The following is a 22,176-nucleotide window of genomic DNA, read 5'->3' as shown; positions in this document are numbered from 1 at the left end:
AGTATGATCATTCAAGTCAGCGAAGCACAAAAGTCGTAAAATGACACATGCACTGTCACGACATTCCATTACAACTTCAATGGCTCAGTTTAGAGAGGGCAACTTTGGACATTATAAATAAAACAACAGTGTGCAGATAGAAAATCAAAATCCCAGGTCAGACACCACCTGGGAAAGACTATCCAAGGTACCGAATTGTACCCAAACCTTCCCAGACAGGTAATTATAAAACAAAGATTTTCACAAGTCCTTTCTAGTGTAAAAACAGACAAAATAGGTGAAGTTCTTTTTACAGGGTGACCTTGATCCTTCCCACTGAAGGATCGTTTTCGCTTTTCAGTTTGTCTAGCTATAGAATCATGTGGTCTCAGTCCCCCGTCTCCTTTCCTCGCATCAGCCAGTGTGGGGCCCGAGCTCAGCGCCCCTTCCTCCCCGAACAGCGCACCCGAAGCGTGTCCCATCCCCTTCTGGTCGCCACAGCGGGGAGGGAAGAACCTGTAAGGAGCGAGGCTGGAGGGCGGGGCGGGCACAGCAGAAGGAGAGGAGGCGCCGGCAGCTGAGCGCTGGGCTGGTTCCTGGGCGGGCGGGCGTCCAGGACCCGCTTCTGCGGTCCCGAGCGCGGGGTGACGAGCGCCCCCTGGCCGGCACCGCCTGCGGGCGCACCCACCGCGCCGGCACCGCCAGTGCCCGCGCCACCGCCGGACAGCTGCGCTCGGACCCGGCAGCTCACCCAGCAGGTAGGTCCCTGCGTGGCCGCTCGTCGCCGGCCAGGGGTGGGAAGGGGGTCTGTCTGCGTGGGTCCAGGACCCCGGTCCAGCGGAAGCGGTTCACCCAGCTCCGTGGTGACTTGTTCCAGGAAGGGGGGTGCAGAATGATAGAGAAATCGAAGAGACAGGAGCGCAGCGAACTTTGGGTCACTGGTTTCTTGGGGGGGTTTCTTGCGTGCTGGTTGCAAGGGATGGTGAGGACCTTGGCCGCAAGGAGGCCACCGGGCTGGCTGCACTTCCTCCTTCCTTCTCGTGTTTTTTTTTTTTTTAACTCTCACCTGAACTAATGAAGGGCGGAGGGAGGACGGGAAGAAGGTGGAAAGTTTTATGTTCTTGGCAAACATTTGTAAGGAGAGAGGTTTGATGCAGATGGCAACCTGTCAGACAGCAACTTGTTTTTTTGAAATCCATTGCTAGAGCAGCAGGATGGGCTGCCAACACTCGCGCTTCTAAACAAACCAAGTTTCTTTTCGCTGGCGTGGGGTTAGGGTGAGGTAGGTCTCTGCTAGATGCAAAAAGAAACGAGAAAAAAAAAAAACACGTCTGGTGCTTAATTCGGTAACCTTGAGGGATCCTTGTTTGTTTTTAAGCTTTGAGGGTCATACGTGTAGAGAGTGAAATGTCTTTATTTCACTGGATTTTCGAGAACCCCAATTATCCATGCGAAATGGACTTGTTCGTGCTAAAGGCGCAGGCACTACCGTGGGCATGAAGAGAGAGAGAGCCAAAGGCTGGCTCCTCTGGGTTGTGTCTGCAAAGTGAGTGTCGCGGAGCTGCCTTGTCCTTGAGGGTTGTCCTGCTCAAAGTTGCTAATGAAAGATGATTCAATAATGGCAAGGGCTGACAAGGAGGGGTGATGGCCTGGAGAGAGGAAGGATCACTCACTGCTTCTCCTGGTCAGTGGTGAGAGACTGTTCCTGGGGCGTGTGCAGGTCCCTCGAGGGCCAGGGCCCTTTCTGAACACAAGCCGGGCGCCCCCCGGGCTTGCTGCCCCCTTTGCATTGTTTTCTGGAGCTGTGACCACCCCAAGCCCTTCCTTGGCTGGGATGCTTCACAGACAAGCCCTATTTGTAAGGCCCTGGGTGCCCCACTCCCAGCATACACCCCAACCTTCTGAATCACCATCTTCATTTCTTTCCCCTTAACTTATCTTAGGCAACTCATAAAATGGCAGGCTTGCCCACAGATGCCTGATCTCTTTTTAAAAATGCTGTGTCTAGTGGGAAGGAGGGTGACATTTGCTAATTTGGTTGCAATTACTTTTGAAGTTTATGCACAGCTGCTTAAAATCCTCTGCGATTAGTGCCATTGTTTGAGGCAGGTGTCCGCCTCCGAATGCTCTTGTTGTCTCTTTCTTCTGCTGATTGTACGTACATATATTCATTTATTGTTTTGGGGTTTTGTTTTGTTTTGTTTTTGTTTTAAGCCAAAAAAAATAAAAATGAAAGTACATACATTTAAAGACACAGCATTGGAAGAGCTTTTAAAACCTTCAAAGCATCATTTGTAAAACTCCCGACTTATAAATGAAGTGTAATTTAAGTGTTTGTGGTTTGGTTTTGGTTTGGGGAATTTTTTTTTTTTTTTTGAGGAACATATTTTTTTTAAATCTTTATTGTTGAAAGTATTGCATATGTCCTCCTTTTCCCCCCACTAAGGCCTCTAGCTCCCCTCTCTCCCCGCCCCAGGCCTTCACCACCCTATTGTCTGTGTCCATGGGTTATGCATATATGCATACACATTCTTTGGTTTATCTCTTCTGACCCACCCACCCCCGCCTGGGCTCATCAACTCTTATTTCTGATGTCAAGAGTAACCGGTTCCGCATCACCAGCCTTTGTTTCAGCCTCCTGTGATTTTCTTGTAAACGTGTAAAATGTAAACTTTCAGGGGAGACTCTTGTCACCACCCTCCTCTTTGTCATGTTCACTTCCGTCGCTGTCTTGTACTACTAGGGCGGCTCAGGATGGCAAGGAGCTCTTGGGCGACTCCTTTACCTTCTCTCCCACAGCTCCACTCCCTACCCTTTGTTGAGTCTGCTTGGAAAATACGTGGGTCAACTACTGGAACTCTGATTCCTTTTGCTGATGTCCCTCTTCTCTTTCAGGTATGCAGGGACATTGCTCAGTTATTCACAGCTCAGTCGTTCCTATGATCTCACTGATCCCCTTCAACACTAATATTTTATTTCTCTTGTTCATGGCAGGTACTGGAGGCTCCCTTGAATACTTCATTTGTCTTTGATCATTTCTATAAAGGTCCCTCATTCCATTGTAACATATTCTCTCCCTTTGTGGAAATGACAGAATTCTCCTCTATAATGAATTTGGTGTTTCATCTAACATTCCTTGTGCATTGGGTCTAGGATTTTGTTTTGAGAGGGTTTACAGTACAAATCTGTGACTGGCACTCAGGAGTAAAGCTCCACAAATCTCCATAACCCAGCTTAATGGTGGGACATTCGCCTTCCTTTAAAATAGGAATTAGAATTAGTACTTCCCTTTTTAATGCTTTTTATGTTTTAGAGTTACTGATTATGTTGTTTGCCCCTGAAATTACTGAGGAGATATTAATCTAATGTGACTTTTAATAAGAGTATATTTGATTTCAGGTGATTTTCTTTTTATACAATTCAATCTTTTCTTTCTTTTTTTTCAAGTAATTAATTTCCACAAATAATGTAAAATAAAAAGTTGTTACATGATGAAATATCCCAGAGAACACACATGTATCATGTGATTCCATATTTATGTAATTGTATTGCCCAAGTCAAATCTGTCATTAAAAGTAGAGAAATTAGTGTTATGGTGGCATGCATAACATTAAACTCTTTTTTCTGTTTCTGTCCATTACTTTGAAATCTTAACCATCTCATTTTCAAGAAGCAATGCATCTAACTTTGCCTTTTCATACCTATCCTGGCTGTTAAGGCAGAAACCATGAAACACCCATAGAAAAACATAACGCTGAGGCAGAAAGGTGAATTAAAAGGCATTGCGTTGCAGTAATGGAAATATCTTTCATTATTTTAACATGTAAAGCATTTATGCACAAATTTCATATTGTCCTCTCTTCTAAAATTATTCTTTGTGCAAATGAGAATCAGAGGTTTCAAGAATTAGGGATAGCTCAACCCAAGCCCAGAATCATAGATTTCTGCTCTGGGATTAAACTAGCAGATATTTAAAGGCACTTATATTGGCAGCATATACTTTTACAGGTTGATATAGGGTAATGCTAACTTTGAATTAAGCTGATAATATTGATGATAATAATAATCAGAGCCAACAAAAACAGTAAAACATAGTTTTATTGAGTCATTATTATTTGTAATTTATGTACCAGATTTTATACTCCCAACTTTATTTACATTTGACAAACATTCCTATCTCATTTAATCTTTGCAAAGCTTTCATAAATTAGATATTATTATTACCATAATCACCCTCATTTTACAGACGAGGAAACTGAGGCCCAGGGACGTTAAGTCACATGTCCAGCTTTTATAGCTGGTAAGTGGTAGTGTCAGGTTTATCTGACCGCCAAGCACTTGCCATTAACCACAGAGCTGAACAACCCACCAATTCATTTTTTAATGGTGGTAAAATATACATAACATTTAAGTGTACAGTTCATTGGCATTAAATACAGAATGGAACAAATTAGGTTTACAGTTGTTCTAGTGGAAAATAATGCAAGAAGTAATAAATAATAATACAAGAATAAACTTTACGTTTTGTGTATTCACAACTGTAAACCTACTTTTGCCCCTCTCTGTATATTCACAATGTTGTCCAACCATCCATCCAATAGAACTCTTTCGACTTGCGAAACTGAAACTCTATGCCTATTACATACTAACTTCCAATTCCTCACTTCCCCCTGCTCCTGGAAACCAGCATTCTACTTTCTGTTACTACGAATTTGACTACTCTGGAATCTCATATAAGTTGAATCATACAGTAGTTGTCTTATTTCACCTAGAATAATGTCCTGAAGGTTCCCCAGGGTTCACATTGTAATATGAATCAGAATTTCCTTCCTGTTTGAGGCTGTATAATAATCCTTTGTTGGTATGGACCACATTTTGTTTATTCATCTGTTGATGGATACTTGGGTTGCTTCTACGTCTTGGCTATTATGAATAATGCTGCTATGCACATGGGTGTACAAATATCTCTCCAAAGCCTTTTGGCCATTTACCCAGAAATGGAATTGCTGGGTTAGATGTTTAATTTTTGAGGAACCATCATACTATTTTCCATAGCAGCTTCACCATTTTACATTCCCACCAACAGTGCACAAGGGTTCCAGTTTCTCCACATCCTCACCAGCACTTGTTATGTTCTGTTTATATGATAGTGGCCATACTCATGGGTGTGAGGGGGTAACCAATGAGTTCTTTACCAAATTGTTTGATGCCTGATGTCAGGAGTCCCTGGGCTTATGGTACTCCTGAATTCATTGCTTTTCCTATCTCACCTTGTGCTTTTATACCTTTCTCTAGTGCAGAATCATTGTAATTACTACTCAAGCATTCCCTGAAGGACTAGGGAAACCATGGATAGGAGGGCTTCTAAAAGATAAACAAAAGGTCCCTGTAGGTAGGATAGCCTACCTAGATTTAGAAGTGATTGTTTGAGGAGAAATAGTACTGATTATACAGAATAGGCATGATTCAACTAGAAGTTGACAAAGATGAAAATGGCCTCTCTTTCCTCTCCCAAAGCTTTTCCCTTGCTGCTAGAAGACAAGCATTGGTGGTACTATGTGAGATGATGTGCTTTCCTTTCTAAAGCTGGGGTCCCTGAGATCAGAGCTGAATCCAACTGCCTCCTTTTTCCAATGTGTATACAGATATTGATGAGTTCTCTGAAGAAAAAAAAAGGAACTATGCCAATTCACAATGATATAACTCTATAATTTCCAACTGCAGCCAGGCTCTCGGACTTTCCCTGGTCAGCCCTCTTTTGCTTTCTAGAGCAGTATATTTCAGACCTTCTCTTGTCACCACTGTCCCTGCACTCTCAGCACTTTGCCTTGCTTCCTTTGCAAGCTCCTCTTCTCCCTTCTGCCCCCTGGAAGATGAACATTCCTTCATTTTCTCATGCCATAAGCAACCTCATTCCTCATTGCCCTCCATAGCCATTCTCCTCGTTGACTACCAACCAACCATTTGCCTATGCAAAGTCTTACTGATCCTCTTCCACAGAAAGCTGATAGGCACATCCAGCACCACAATATCCCAAACTGAATGTATTATCTTCCTCCTTCCTCCTTCCATAAATTTTCCCTCTCATTCTTTCCTGAACCTGACTTTGGTATCATCTGTTCTTGTATAACCAGAAATCTGAATGTTTTTGCCTGATGTCTCACCTCCAGGCGTACCCCAAAGCAAGTTCTTTTAGTTCCACCCCCTGAATATCTCCCTATTCCATCCACCCTTTCTTGTCCCCACTGCCTCTGCTCTGAGAGGCCACCACTAGTTTTATTCTAGATTACTGCCAGAACCTGCTAACTGGTCTCTGTTACTATGGATTATTCTCCATGCCACAGCTGAAAGGATCTTTCTGGATCCCAGACCTTAGTGTGTCATTCCCTTGTTCTAAGTTCCCCAGTGGCTACCCAATGCCGTTGGAATGAAACTCAGACTCTGTGACATGAAGTGAAAGGTTCTAGTTGATCTACATTCCCCTGTCCTCTCCAGCCTCACACACATCACGCTCCTGCGAGTCCAGCCTCTTTGAGTTCCTTAGCAGTCCCACGGATCCCCTGCCTCATCAGCTTCCTGCCCAACCTCTAAACCTTTTCTTCCTTTGGCTAGTTCTACATATCTTCAGTCCCAACCTTAGATGCCATCCTCTGGAAAGCTTTTCCTGATCCTCCAAATTAGGAATTTATCTCCTCCCACGTGTTCTTAAAGTACATATGAGATCATCTATATCAGTGGTTCTCAACCTGTGGGTCTCGACCCCTTTGGGGGTTGAATGACCCTTTCACAGGGGTCGCCTAAGACCAACGGAAAACACATATAATTACATATTGTTTTTGTGATTAATCACTATGCTTTAATTATGTTCAATTTGTAACAATGAAAATACATCCTGCATATCAGATATTTACATTATGATTCATAACAGTAGCAAAATTACAGTTATGAAGTAGCAACAAAAATAATTTTATGGTTGGGGGTCACCACAACATGAGGAACTGTAATAAAGGGTCATGGCAATAGGAAGGTTGAGAACCACTGCTCTATATAAAGTATTAGCACCATGTGTAGCATATAGTAATCAATCAAAAACTGTTAGCTACCACTACACTTAGAATATATTGCCATTGTTTTTTTTACTTTTTTACTTCCCCAGAACATTATAAACTCCTTGGGGGAAGAAGCCACATTCTTCCTTATTATCTGTTGAATCCCTAGCATCTATCAACATATCTGACATATAGTAGGTGTTTAATAAATATTAGTGGAATAAATAAATAAATCATGAATTTTACAACCTGTAATTTTTAAGGAACTGTGTGCTGTAGGAGAAAAGAACCCCAATCTAGTCATTTAAATGTTCATACAAGTAGAATCATTATCATCTTGGGCAGTTTTTGCCTATGGTTCTCTAGAATTATCTAGATAAATTCTACTAGGAAGTCAAAGTTGAAGGAAATGCTAAGAGACAACTTGCTATAAGGGAAAAGCTCCATCTCCCCCTGTCTATGGTGTGATTTTCTCCCTCTGTCATCCTCAGTTTTTTTATTTTTCTGACTATTATAATTCCAGTAATAAAAGAAAAAAGACCAACCTAAGAATGATCAGGAAATAAAAGGTAATATTCAAATACTCTGAAATATCCCACAAGCAAAAGAATGAGGTAAAAAGTAGACAAAATGTAGATTTACTGAGAAATTAATTATATAATTTTATTAAAATTAATTATTTTAATAAAAAGAAAATATTAGATATTAAAAGAGGTAAGAAAATTTTAATGAAATGACAAAAGACTTCAAGGATTCTTCAAAACAAAACCATAATTATCTTAAAAGTCATTAAAGCAGCAAGAGTAGGAAAGGTAAAAAGTAAAAGACTAGATTCAAGAATTTGGATGATAAAAGAATGCCAAAGATAAAATAATTGAAAGCATTTAAAGAAAAATGTCTTGAAAATAAAGAGTAATGAATTATTTAGGAGATTCACTTGAAAGTAGAACAACAAAAAATATGAAACCAAAGGGGAAAAAACATAATCTTTTAAATGAGATTGAAAATAAATCCCAGCAATAATCAAATAAAATGGACACCAGTACAGGTTCCTAACAAGAAAGCCAGAGCTAAAATGATGTTAAAATGGGAGCTTGGATTTCTGGCTTGTATCACAAAAGCTGACATAACCCCTGTGAGACTTCAGAGTTTTCAGAGTGCACTTTACTTCATGAATGGCATTGCGTTTCAGGGGAAATGAACTGTGAGTTCCACTGATACTTCCCTCCAGGGGAGTGTCAGCACAGGCTCCGGTGGTTATGCTCACCTTTGCCTGCAAATAAGGGAGACACTTCTTACATCCTCTGCATTCCAACCCTTACTGGGTCCTCCATCCAAAGTATCTTGTTCTCCTTGAGCAAATAAGAAATGCGGGTGGCCCCTAAATCCTAAATATATTTCTCCCTTTGTTCATGAAAAGGTCTTCTCAACCAGGGTCCCTTTTAGCAATTAGGAAAAAAAAGTGTCCTTTTGTGTTATACCTTTTCCATGTAGCTTGTCACGTGTTTACCCTCCCTCTTATGTTTTCATATCTCTGAGGACTTGAGGTTTCTATCCAGCTGATGACTGAAGCTCAGTAATGATATTTTATTCAATTATTATCTCCTGAGTAAGCTAGCCTAAGGACATGTGCCAAGTTTTCTATTTCCTTCCTTTTCTTTAACTCCTGGCACAGAGCTCAGACCGCAGACTTGAGGAAGCTCATGAAGCCTCTCAGAGTGAAGGAATATATTTGATTTTCCTCCGTTCACCAACGTGAAGGATTCTGAGTTTGATGTACATTTGTCAGACCTATAATTAGTATGAAGAGCCCTAAGCACTCTTAATTTTTGTCCACATCCTCAAGGTGAATTTTAGGGATCTGACTGAGAGTGGTTTACAGGGCCAAGTACACAGTTACCCTTTGGTGTGTTGACTTCGGATAAGCCAGTCTCTGTACTATATCACCCGCTGCTTCCTCCCCTCCCAGGTTCTAAGGTGCCAGTTTCTCTACCTCACTGCTCTCCAATTTCCCTACATTAAACAGGGAACTATGAAAGTTGGCACACAAGGGAGTTGAGAATGCAAAATAGATAGTCCCTTTCAGCAGAAGGGACTGAAGAGAGGCTATAGATTTTGTCCTGCTCTTTGATGGCCCTGCCAGTGTTGCAGATCCATCCAACAGTGATGGTGGGAAGAAAGGTCACAGAAGTGGGAGCCAGGAGACCAAGGTTCTCATTCCACTTTTGCCATATTGACCACAGCATGAGCGAGTTGGATGAGGGGGTCTCTAGGACTCCTCCTGGCCCTGTTATTTTGCAGCTGTTTCTCAGATAGTCTTTTGGTATCCACATGTTCCTGGGTACCTGGGGTGGTGCAGTACTGGATAAATTTTAAGGATTCCAGGAAATAGAACCTTCATAAGTGTTGGTGAATAAACCATATAGATTAGAGAATATAATCAATAGTGGAATGGGTAACTCTTCAGCAATAAACAAGTGCAGTCACCCATTCACTGAAGTCACTCAATTACATCAAGCATGTCAAACCCAAAGGCTAACATGAATAAACAAGGTTTAAGTTTATGTGGGCCACACAAAAAACAAAAGCTTAAATTTTCATAGAAATGTAGGTTTATTTCAATAGAGACATGCTGAATACAAAGGGCTGAAATAATGAGTAATCGTTAACATAAAATAATAGAACATTTTAATAAAAATTTATTTTTTTCTTGAACATTAACTTACCAGACGCTGAATAACTGCACAAATTAATAAGCATAACGCAAGTAAACCTATTTTTCTTGTCCTCCAAAAACGAAATATTTCCTGTTGCACACACCAAACAAGTCAGTCCAAGAGTAATCACATGGCAATCAGCTGCTAAAATATTTGCTGCTAATATTAGTGGAGAGAAAACGGTGCACCTGTGTGTAAGGCGCATAAGGGAAATGAATGCAACAGGATTATAGTAATCTGTCATTAGCGAACATTGTAGTTCGTTATTAATAATTATATATAATAGGATACTGTAAAAATTAAGTTACAAAATGTTTATTAAAACGTTTCTTACATACTGTTATATTGGCAGGGCTGCAAAAATATTCATTGTGGGCTCACGTGGCCCGCAGGCTGCGAGTTTGACATGCTTGAACTACATTGTCTTGATTTTGCAAAAACAAAATTTCATATGATAACAACAAAATATTTTTCCTCTACTGTGTTATTGTTGGTGGTAGCACAAGGAATGTTATAATGACCAAGTTTTATCAAAATGCTGGTTCTCCCAAAAGAGCAACTTGATTTCCTCGGTGAACTTTGTTTCTGGAAGATATGATAATGATGAATAATAGCCATACAGGATCTCTCCTCTATGGTTGCGGACTCTTTCAATTCTTTGTCATTAGTCATTCAAAACAGAAAAACAAATTGGCATGTATTTATTTTCCAGGACATATTCAGGCTGTGCAAAAGGGGTGATAGTAACAGTAGCCATAAATAAACTCTTTCTTAAGAGGGCCTTGAATTACTCTACCCCTTACATACAACTGAGCTCATCCTAGAGTTTGATGAAATCCTTTTAATGTTGATGAAATAATCCAATCAGAAATAACTTGCATAATTCCAGATTCTGAAGCAGAGGCAGCTTAAATATTTGCCAAAGGCACAGAACAAGGTTCTTTAACCTTCTTTCCTCCGTTCCAATAAAAAGAAGGATTTGTTTTTTACTGGAACTCTTTCCTAGTTCCTGTGCATTGAGGTTTGTTAATATTTATAGTACACTTGAGATATATAACTAAAGGCACTTTAGTAAGACATATGAGCAATAGGAAAATGCTTTTTGTTACTTATTAAAATCAAATAAATGCAACATACTTGACCCAAGAAAATTGCCAATGTTGCTAAACATAAATTAGCACATATTTTTAGAAATTAATGAAGCAAAACTCATCTGTTAACAGTTTCCCATAGGTGGAGCTGGTAGAAAGAAATGCTAGCACATATTTGAATGTTATGTATTTCAATAGAAATGAAAGGAAGAAGAGTCCCTTCTCTTAACAGAAAGATTAGAAGTATTCAGAACAGAGAGAATATATATTTATTTAAATATGCAAAAATCAATTGTCTCCTGAAAAGTATTGTAGGTATTTTCTCATGGAAAAATAACCTAGACCTCTAGATATAAAAAGCTAGATCTTGAGAGAGATCACACTACTGACTGAAATACTGTGGGGCCTTGACTTACGAGTTTAATTCGTTCCGAGACCGAGCTCCTTAAGGAGCTCGTTAAGGAGCTCGTTAACTCAACTTACTCTATCAACTCAATGCAAAAAATCCGGAGAGAGACAGCTGGTATCTCAAAAAACTCGTTCGTCGGGACACTCTTAAGTCAAGGCCCCACTGTACTGTTCTATCTCGAGACACAGCTGCACAGCAAAGAAAGCCAATTATGGAGAATCAGCAAACATTCTGAAGCTCCAAAGAGTGAAACATGTATTTGTTTGGATATTTGTCTTAAAACTATCAGCAGGAAAGTTCAGTCTGAACTCTGGGGATTTTAATCCACACACTGCATTTTCTTGGCCTTTTGCAAGACAGAATCAGAGGATTACCTTTTGTGAGAAGCCCTTTTAAAAAAACTTAAGTGCTAATCAGTGAACTATGACATACGCTCAAAATGAGATTTGCTAATAAGTAAGCAAGGATGAAGTACACTTATTGGCAGTAAAGCAATGCTGTTGCCCTGAAATTGTCACGGCTGCAGTTTATTATTTATTTAACATGCATTTCTCTGACGCAGAGTATTGCTTTACCTATGAATCACCGTGTAGCAAACCGCCCCAAATCTTAGTGGCTTAAAATGGCACCATTTTAAGGGTCAGGAATTTGGGCTGACTCTGCCCCTCATGGTGTCACCTGGGGTCTCTCATGAGGTTGCAGTCAGATCTGAGATGGAATCACTCACATATGTGTTGCTTGGTGGGTATGACTGAACCCTAGGCCCACCTCATGTCCCCTCTTCCTCTCTATACCTTGGGTTCTTTTCATGGTGATTTGATCAAAAAAATGAGTGTTCCAAACACAAAATGGCAAAAACTCGGGTCTCTAAGGCCTAAACTAGAGAGTCACGGAGCAGCACTTCTGTCATGTTCTGCTGTCAAAACATGCCAAGCTCAGGAGGAGGGCAGTAGATGGCATTCTTCCGTGGGGAGCAGAAGAGTAGGGAGTGGCGGATGCTGTGGCAGCCATCTTTGGAAACATGGTCTGGCACAAATATTTAGGCTGTTGATATGATAACAGGTCATAAAGGCAAACTCAAGTTTATTTCCTGAGATGGAGCCTCTAGTCTTACTCTTCCCACCCACTCTTCACTCTGCTGACAGAAGGTTCTGACTAAAACAAAAATCTGACCATCACTCTCTGCTTTGAGAACTCTGTTTTCTCCATCCACTGCAAAATGAAATCCAGCCCCTCACATGGCTTGCTGGGTACTTCCTCGTTGGTCCCCAGACTGTCTCTCCAGCCTCCCATCTCTGGAGACCCTGAGCACCTGTAGTTCTTATCTCCTCCTGGTTAGCACAGCTCCATGTGGGACACAGACTTGAGATCCACCTCTTCCTGTCCTCACTTTGCTGACCCCTCAGACATCACCTCCTCTGTGAAGCCCACTCCTCCGACCCCCAAAGGGCAGCCTGGGGAAACTGGTAGTGATAAGACCCCTCTCCTCAACCCGACTGCATCAGGAGCTCCTCCAGGGCAGGGACCTGTGTCCCCTTCGCTCCAGTCTGCCCTTCCCCACAGAGTCCCCCACACAGTGCCCATAAATGTTTCTTCAATGTCCGCTTAGTGCAGGCAGGCGACAGAGCAGTGGAGTGCCTGGGGAAAGAGAACCCCAGACAGGAAGAAGGCGGGTGTGAGGAATAGGAAGGTCAGAGCCCAGAAGAGTGAGTTGTGTGCGGGAATCAATGTTGTGGGTGCGAAGCTGCAAAAGTGCAGAAAGAGAATATACTAGATTAACGAACAACAAGACACCAGCACAGTAAGTCAAACAGAAAATTCAATTAGATGAGAGAGAAAGTGTGTGTCGTGGTTAAGGAAAAAGCATCGGTGAGAAGAAATGACTGCCTCACATCAGACCCAGCCACAGAGATACAGGAAGAGCACGCCCTAAGGGCAACCCTGACCGGAAATTACAAGGAGGGACACCCAGAATCCGAACAAGACAGACCCTCCCTCTTCCTGACACCGAGTGGCTCTCACAAGAGGACTGACTGCCCAACCCAGGAGGGCAGGAGAGGCGCTGGGCAAAGTGCAGGGAACCGGATGCTACAGGAACATGCCATGGCACTGTCACTCCCAAATCTGAGGTGTTGCCTGTTTCACTTTGCTGGCTATCTTTACACCTGACCCAAATTGCCTGAATAACATGCAAGTGAAACTGACTGTGATGCTCTTGACTCCAGTGACAAGGGGCAGGGCAAATGGTAGGACTGGGGAGACGAGGGGTGGTAGCTGGACACCAATAGGGAACACCCACCTGAAAAGAACCTATAGCCTTCTTTTCACGGCGCACTGTAAAGGAAGTAATCGCTGTGAGGAAATGGTTTTCCAGCTAGTTAGTGGAAGGACATGATCATCATTCTTTTGACTCTACTGAGTATATAAACTAAGTACTAATTATTATAGCTGACATTGGGCTTTTCTCTGTATGTCAGGTACTGCTCTGATCACTTTGCATCCATTAACTCGTTTCAGGTAGATTTTCTTATTGTCCTCATTTTACAGATGAGGTAGAGTAGCTTGTTCAAAGGCACGGAGTTACTAAACAAAATGAGAGGGCTGGGGTTTGAGCACCAGCAGCGTGATGCCATAGCCCATGTTCTTAACACTCTCCTAAGCCTGAAATTCACAATACACTGTGCCTACTGACTCATTTTTTTTTAAAATACTACTTGACATTGGTAGTAATTCTAAGAAGTGAGTTTTGACACTTAACTTCCCTCTCAATTACTGTTTTGGGCATATTTCTTGTTTTGCTATGTAATACATTACTCGTTTTAGTAACAGAGAAAATGCTCAGGTTCAGCTTCACACATCACTCCAGGAGCCCTGCTTAGATCTATACTACTTTTCCAGATCCTTCCCAGGCATTTGCCGCCAGCCCTGGAGGGTGGATCTCTGTACCCCACGCAGCTTGCAAATCCTTCCAGGTGTTTAGAGGGATGTTTAAAAATAGCAAAAAAAGCTGCAAGGAACTCTCACAGTTTCTGCTTCTCCAGGGAAACTGGTGAGGGAGGAGACTGCCCAGTGCTTTGCTTTGGCTCCCATCACTGACCGGGCCACTCCCAAGTTCCCACGAGGCAGCAGCACATAGATGAGGCCCACAGATAGCTCAACTCCTGTGCCCAGTCCTCCTTTCTTCCTCAGCCTTGAGCTTCTACCTGGATTCCTATTTCTTCCCTGCCTGCATTTTTCCTTTCCAGTAAAGTCAGATACTAAATTTATTGTGTTGTGTTTCCTTCCTGCCAGCTATCCTTCAAACCTACAATATCATAACAGAAAAATACATTTTAATACATGTGAAAAATGTACTTTAGAATCCTAATTTATTCACTTATTTTCCTGGTCTTTTATTAATCTCAATCTCAAATTCTCATAACACCCTACTTGGACTTTCCTCTTATATCTTTATTCTTTTTTCATCAGTTCTTTCACGTGTTTAACAATACATTAAACAGATTAGAAATGGAAAATTCTATCATATATGGACACACACACAACACACACACACACACATATACACAGGGACTGTTGTAAGTTACAAAGAGCTTCTAAGAAGAAAGTTTGTTTAATTAAAAATGAGTGAGAAATGCAGCCAGATTAACATTCTTCAGCAATAACTTTGAAGTTTAAACTTCAACTTTATGGGGTTGTTCTGGAAATTAAAAGAGTAATATATTGTTATGCTGTGAGGTACATTGTTTTTCAATATATATGCCTGATGTAATTTTTTAATTTTCAGAATAACTCATATGTTTTTATATTTGTGACTCACAAACAAGGTTCACATTAAGTTTCTGATCATTTTTATGTCTATTATTTATTCATTGTTATTATTTGACAAGTTTCTGAATCATAAGATTCCAAAAAGTTCAAAGCGATATTCTTAGTCAAGAAAACATTTATTTTGCCAATAGTTTCCAAAGAATCATTTTTTAAAATCTCAAGAAGTCTGTACTTTATTATTTTTGGTTGGTTTGCAAAATAACATTCAAAATACAATAGATGCTTCACATTTGAACAAATGGACAATTTTCAGAGGTTGAGCAATTTATTGAATATATAAATATTAGCCCTGAAAATGAATAGGAAAATAATAATAGCCACCAAGGCACAGAACAGCCATGATGCACTGACTCAGGGGCAAAAACAAAGCATCTACAGTTCCGTTTTAACCTTGCCCTTCTGTCCCTCATGGACCACCGATGGCAGCTGCCCCACGGCCAGCACCTTTAGAGGATGTATGAACTCAGCCACAGAGGAAGGAATGAAGGTGTGAAAAACCAGAGCAGAACAGAGGCAGTCTCTTTTCTTGGAGTGGACTTCCCAGCAAATCAAAGGGTGACCGCCTTTGGAATGTTACTTCCCGCCTGATCTCAAAATACCCTCCATTATGCTGCCAGAAAGTCCTTACTTCACTTTATTCCAGTACCAGAAATTCTGCCAACCAGAAGTTTAAGGAACACAGATCCTCTTAAAAATGCAAGCACCGCTAAGATTTCCTTCACATGTTAGAGTGGCTTAATTAGTAACTTACTGAAAATAGGAAGTTTTATAGAAAAGGGAAAGGCTGGGATTGAATCATTACGCAACTATTTATTGATCAAGTGCTGCATTGATCATTGGTCAGTGATTGACCTGAGGGTTGCAAGTACAAGGGAGCAAAGAGGCTCAGTGCCCTGGCCCTCATGAAGCCTGCTTTCTTTCGGAGGATGAAGACAATAAAAATGTAAACAGATTATAAATAAGATGCTTTAGATCATGGCAACTGCTATAAAATAGCAGCAATGGAAGAGACAGATTTCTGGAACCTAGTCTGTGCTTACATTACTAAATGTTCTCTATATGGAGAGTGAAGAACAGGTAAAATATCTGATATGTACTCACTGCCCCAAAATCATGGTTACAAAAAGAAATAATAAAAAAAAGAGTATGCGGACAAGTTACCAGGTGATAGAGAAAAGGCATTTTCTGTCCTTTCCTGGTCCCAAATAATGCCTAACCCTTGTCTTCATTCCTCCATGAGGATAAGGCCCAGGCCATGGCTCCTTTATCGCCACTATGTTCCTTTGCTAGTACATATCTGGTACTTCGTAGGTGGTCAGTAAATATATGTTGATAAATATATGGAATCTGACTATTTACTATGATGATTCCTGTTAGTAATGAGGATCAATATCTTTTATTTAGAAGTCCTTAACTTTGTATTGCCTGTTGCTGACATGAGAAGAAGGAATCCCAGGCTCAGAGGAGCTAAGCAAGCTGGTTGGTAGACCACTCTAAAAGCCTCTTGGCATCTGCTATTCAACTCTGGCTCTAAAACAACCTAATAAACACCAGTGCTCTTCCATATCAACTTCGAAGATTCAACTTGAACCTAAAAGTCTTATCTCTCCTCCTGTATTAAGGTGACCAGATCCTCACAAGTGAATGGGACATGGTCCAATAGGTGACACTATTCCAGCTGGCGGGGATTCCCCTAACAACATTATGTTCCCAGGGGCTCTGTGGAGTCAATCCGTCAGCTTCCTAGTCCAAAGCAATTTCCTATACCTTCATACTGTACCCATGATGTTTGCTTGCTAAACCATCAGCTGAAGTTATTTACCCCATATCTTTAATCTCAGTTTTCTGGTTGTATTTTATCTAAGTCATCTTTACTTTAGTTGAGCTAAAGCTGTGGTTATGCAAGTTATATCAGTTGTGGGTTTCTGCATATTTCTCCTCCATGTGTTTATGAAGCTGTTTCTTTTTTCATTAGTATTAGATGTCTGTTTTCATCTTTATAGTTGTGTGAGGGGAGATTTGTTTTGCTTAAGGTTCTTTTAAGCAAATTAAAGACTACAGAAAAGAACACATTTTAAGAAACCTAAACACTTTTTTAAATGCCTTGTTTAAGCTATATCTTTAGCCACAATTAAGTTTCCTTAAAGTTTTGAAGTTTGTCCATAACAAAGACTTTCTACTTTAGGAAAAAAGAAGGTTTCATTTTTTTTTTCAACATGGAAGAGATATGAAAAGACAGTTCTTATGGGTAATGTGGAGGAGAAATAGGCAGCATTCAAGACAAAGGGGTATATACTAATCAGGTATTCATTGTAATAATCTAGGGAAGATATCTGAAGTTCTCAAGCCAAAAGACTGAATATTAGAGATCAATACAAAAGAAATAACCAAATAAAATCCATAAAACTTTTTGCTTAATTGGATGTAAGGGATGAAAATAAAGGAGTACTCTCAGTTGACTCCAATATTTGTAGCTTGGAAGACTTTTGACCAAGACAGGAAAAAGAAGCGAGGCATGGGCATTGAGGAAAAGGAAGAATTCATAGTTGTTTTGGTTGTGCTTGAGGAGCTGGTGGAACACCACTTGGAAAGGTCTGATATGCAGTTGAAAATATAGTACTGACAGAAGTGCAACTATCAGTCAAGAAAAATGTACTTTTTGAAGTTATCACTAAGTAGAGGATCATTGAAGCCATCAATATAGATAAATTGGCCAGACAGGAGTCAAATCAAAACCTAGACATATTCCATATTTATTTAGATTTTTAAAAAGCTGAACCAAAAGACTAGACTAAGGAGTGACCAAAGAGGTGGAAGGACAGCAGGAGAGAAGAAGGGGAGTCATCAAGGAAGAAGACCAAAAATGAACCTGTGGATCTGGAAATTGGCATCATCAGTGACCTCTGAGAGAGCAAGATTGGCATAGGGTTGGGCATCAGAGGAGGTGGGAGGAAAGGTGATAGAACCACGGCTTCAGGAAAAGCAATGAAAAATAGCATCATTGGTGCATTTGGCCCTTCTAGATACCCCATATCATTTGTTGCTTTGAGAACATGATCCATAAAATAAGAACAAAGGGAATAACAAGAAGGTAAGGTAGTAATTCTTACTATAATGTTCTATAGATGAAAAGGTCATTCTTAGCCATACCCTGTTTTTCAATCCACCTTATGGTATCCACTTATAAAACCTCACTAAAGAGCCAGGGGCCATCGCATCCGAAACAACCGAACAGATGACCAAACAGGCTGAGTGGGGCAACAAGACTGGCAGGGGGGTTAGTGAGGAACAACCAAATGACTTAGCAGCAGGCTGCATGGGGCAACAAGACTGGCAGGGGGGTTAGTGAGGGACAACCAAATGACTGAGCAGCAGGCTGCATGGGGCAACCAGGCCGGGGGGGCGGGGAGGGCAGGCAGTTGGGGGCAACCAGGCTGGCAGGGGGAGTAGTTAGGGGCAACCAGGCTGGCAGAGGGGAGCAGTTGGGGGTTACCAGGCCAGCAGGGGGGGGGCAGTTAAGGATGACCAGGCCAGCAGAGGGGGCAGTTAGGGAAGACTATGTCAGCAGAGGGGGGCAGTTGGGGGTGACCAAGATGGCAGGGGGAGGGCATTAGGGGCGATCAGGTTGGCAGGCAGAGGTAGTTAGGGGTGACCAGGCAGGCAGGCAGGTGAGCAGTTAGGAGCCAGCGGTTCTGGACTGTGAGAGGGATGTCTGATTGCCAGTTTAGCAATCTAAACTGGCAGTTGGACATCCCCCGAGGGGTCCTGGATTGGAGAGGGTGCAGGCTGGGCTGAGGAGACAACCCCCTCCCATGCACAAATTTCATGCACTGGGTCTCTAGTCCTATGTAAAAAGCTTAATATGCAAATTGACCAAATAGCAGAACAACCAGTGGAACAACCGGTCACTATGACGTGCACTGACCACCAGGGGGCAGATGCTTAATGCAGGGTCTTCCCAGCCCACATGCCCCAGGCCAGCCAAGACAGGTGCCAGCAAGCTACCCCGACCCCGATCGCTCTGCTGGTCATCCTGCAGAGGAAGGCGACTGGTGGTGGCGGTCGGGGGTGGGGGCGGCAAGCAAGTGGCACCAGGCTAGCCAAGGCAGGTTTGCCCCGCCAGTCACCCCACAGATTGGCCCTGATTTCCAGCCAGGTCTATGGACCCTACCCATGTACAAAATTCATGTACCAGGCCTCTAGTAGCATTATAAAATTGGCATATTGCATTACCCTTAAAGTAATTCAAATTAGTGGCAGCCTTTGAAACCCCTTACATACTACTTTGATACTTATTTAAAATATATATACCCAACAATGGATGTCTTTTGTCCTCTCAAATGATAGCACAGAATTACAGTTTAGTAAATATTTTTGTTTAACAGTCTGTTTCAAAGGATTGCTTTATTCATCTGAGTTTCTATTGTCTGAAATAGAAATTCCTAAAAATAGCTTGTATATGCAACTACTAAGCTCTGCAAACAAATAACCACTCTGCTCCCATATCAATTAAAGGTGACACTAACAGATCCTACCTTCTCATGAGGAGATTCAAATGAGTCATCATAGGATTGGACTCAGTTATTTTGAATGGCAGTAATTTTTCCCAAAAAAAGTAAGTTATAGCCCTAACCGGTTTGGCTCAGTGGATAGAGCATCGGCCTACGGACTGAAAGGTCCCAGGTTCGATTCCTGTCAAGGGCATGTACCTTGGTTGCAGGCACATCCCCAGTGGGGGCTGTGCAGGAGGCGGCTGGTCGATGTTTCTCTCTCATCGATGTTTCTGACTCTCTATCCCTCTCCCTTCCTCTCTGTAAAAAATCAATAAAATATATATTTTTTAAAAAGTAAGTTATAATAAGAGACTTCTTGGATATGATACCTGATATTACAATAATCTTTTAAATACAACTTCCATTTTCATTTCCTGTGACTAAGTATAACTTCCATTTTCATTTTCTGGGGAAAGAGTTGACAGAATTCCTGCCGTAGAGATGAGTGAGATGTTTGCCTCTTCTCAAAGCAATATACTAGTATAGTGGATGTGGCCTTGCCAGGTGCCATCTAAATGGAGGGCTCTAAATAGAAATGTCAGCAGTCACAGTATTTCTTGGAACCTAGCTATTGCCCTCTACATGCTGCTGACCAAGCTATCAAAACAGGGACTTTTTCATACTGTTTTTCTTCCCCAACCTTATCCCCTTCATCCAATTCCAGCGCCCGCCCATTAATTCCCAGCTCTGAGCCCCATTTTGCTCCTACGGCAACTGCTACAGAGTTTTCTGTCTTTAGAATTGTAATTCCTTAAGAAATCAGTGTGGATTTTAGCACCCACTGACCTTTGTTGCTTTTACGGTGAGTCCTATGTCCTGAAGAGACTATACTTTTTTTCTCTTTTTAAGAGAGAGGAGGGGAGAGAGCGCGAGAGAAACATCACCTCAATTTGTTGTTCCATTTATTTATGCATTCTTTGGTTGATTTCTGTGTGTGCTCTGACCTGGGGTCAAACCTGCAACCTTGGTGTATCCAAATGACACTCTAACCAACTGAGCTACCCAGCCAGGGCAAGACTATATCTTTGAAAATAGTGTGTTTTAATCCATACAATCATGAAATATTAACATTTTACAGATGACACTCTAAGTGAAGTAACTACTTAAGGTCACTCAGCTGAACTCAGCAGATAGCTGGTTGAACTGGCATTTAAAAGGATGGGGAGGGAGATGGGTATGATTTCCTTCTAGAAATATTTGACGGAGCTCTGCCAGAGTCTGTCTCTGGGCTCTGTTTTTGCCATTGCCATGGCTAATCAGCACCTTTTTGTCTGGGAGACCTTTCTCCACACCAGATGCATTTCCACACTGTTCATTACAGTTCTGTTTTAAAAATTATAATCACATTTTCTGCCTCCCAGAGATAACCTTCATTGAAGTTTTAGGTGCTCAAAAACTATTTATTGGTGCTTTTACAGAGCAATTTGGCAATGAGTAGGAAAGTGAAGACATGTATACACCAAAACCTACTGTGCGCCTATTCTAAAAAAACTCTACAAGAATGGTCAAACAGCATGGTTTATAAGAGAAAAAAATAAGAACAACAGAAGAATAGATTTTTTTAAAAAACTGTAATAAATTTATTTCAGTGGAATACTAAGGAGCAGCTCTCAAAGTGGGATCCGGGGAACCCTGGAGATCCTCAGGACTCAGGTCTGATAGTACTGCTCAGTCCATCTTGACCTTTCTCTCCCAATCTATACCGTGGAGTTTTCCAGAGACCACATATTAGCAGCAACAGACTGAGTGCGGACATAGATAATGAGAAGCCAGCTGTTTTCTGTTAGGCCAGACATTAAAGAGATTTGCAAAAATGAAAAAAAGGACACTTTTCTCATTAATTCTTTTGCTTTGAAAAATATTAGTTATCATAAAGTATGGTATTACATACATGGATTTTTATTATTATTTTTAAATAATAAAAAAGTGTTTTTAAATTTTCTCAGTATTTTTTCCCAATTTGACAAATATTGATAGATTTAATCTATATAAACCAAAGCTCTTCGACATTTTCAATAATTTTTCAGAAGGGAAAGGAATCCTACGACCAAAAAGTTTGAGAGCCACTACTATAGAGCAATGAAAAATGAGTAAATTGAGACTACATGTATGAACAAGAATGAATTTCACAAACATGATAAACGCAGTTGTGGAAGAATATAGGCAATTTTTATATTGAATTTTAAAGCCAGTAAAATATACTACATATATATTTCATATCTGGATAGTAATTCTGTTGGTGGGTACTGGGTATATGAAAGGAAATAAAATCAGTGGGAGGACATTGGCAAATTCAAATATATTGGTAATGTGTTCTTTTTTTAGGTTGGACTATTGGTATAAAGGTGTCCATTAAGTTATTTTTTATATTTTTATATACCTGAAGTGTTTTGTATTACAGTTTAATTTGTAAAACTAAAATGTATATATAACTCAACAACAAAACAAAACAAACAAAAAAAACAATTTAAAAGTGATCAAAGGACTTAAATAGGCATATCTCTAAAGATGATATACAGATGCCGAAAAAGTATATGAAATGGTGTTCAA

General features: G+C 41.0%; 1 protein-coding gene across 2 annotated transcripts in view; it reads left to right on the top strand.

The window, feature by feature from the left end:
- Window positions 1–519: 519 nt before the first annotated feature.
- The window catches only part of PRKCQ (protein kinase C theta), a 136,807-nt gene continuing 115,150 nt past the window's right edge, over window positions 520–22,176 (top strand). For both annotated transcript variants that reach the window (XM_081089317.1, XM_081089316.1), the window contains exon 1: window positions 520–737. The gene's annotated coding sequence lies outside the window, so the exon portion shown is untranslated. The remainder of the gene's footprint in view (window positions 738–22,176) is intronic.

This window comes from Myotis nattereri (assembly GCF_964212035.1).
Source record: "Myotis nattereri genome assembly, chromosome: 1".
NCBI lineage: Eukaryota > Metazoa > Chordata > Mammalia > Chiroptera > Vespertilionidae > Myotis > Myotis nattereri.
Note: the sequence above shows the minus strand (reverse complement) of the source record. Positions and strands in the feature narration are given on the sequence as shown.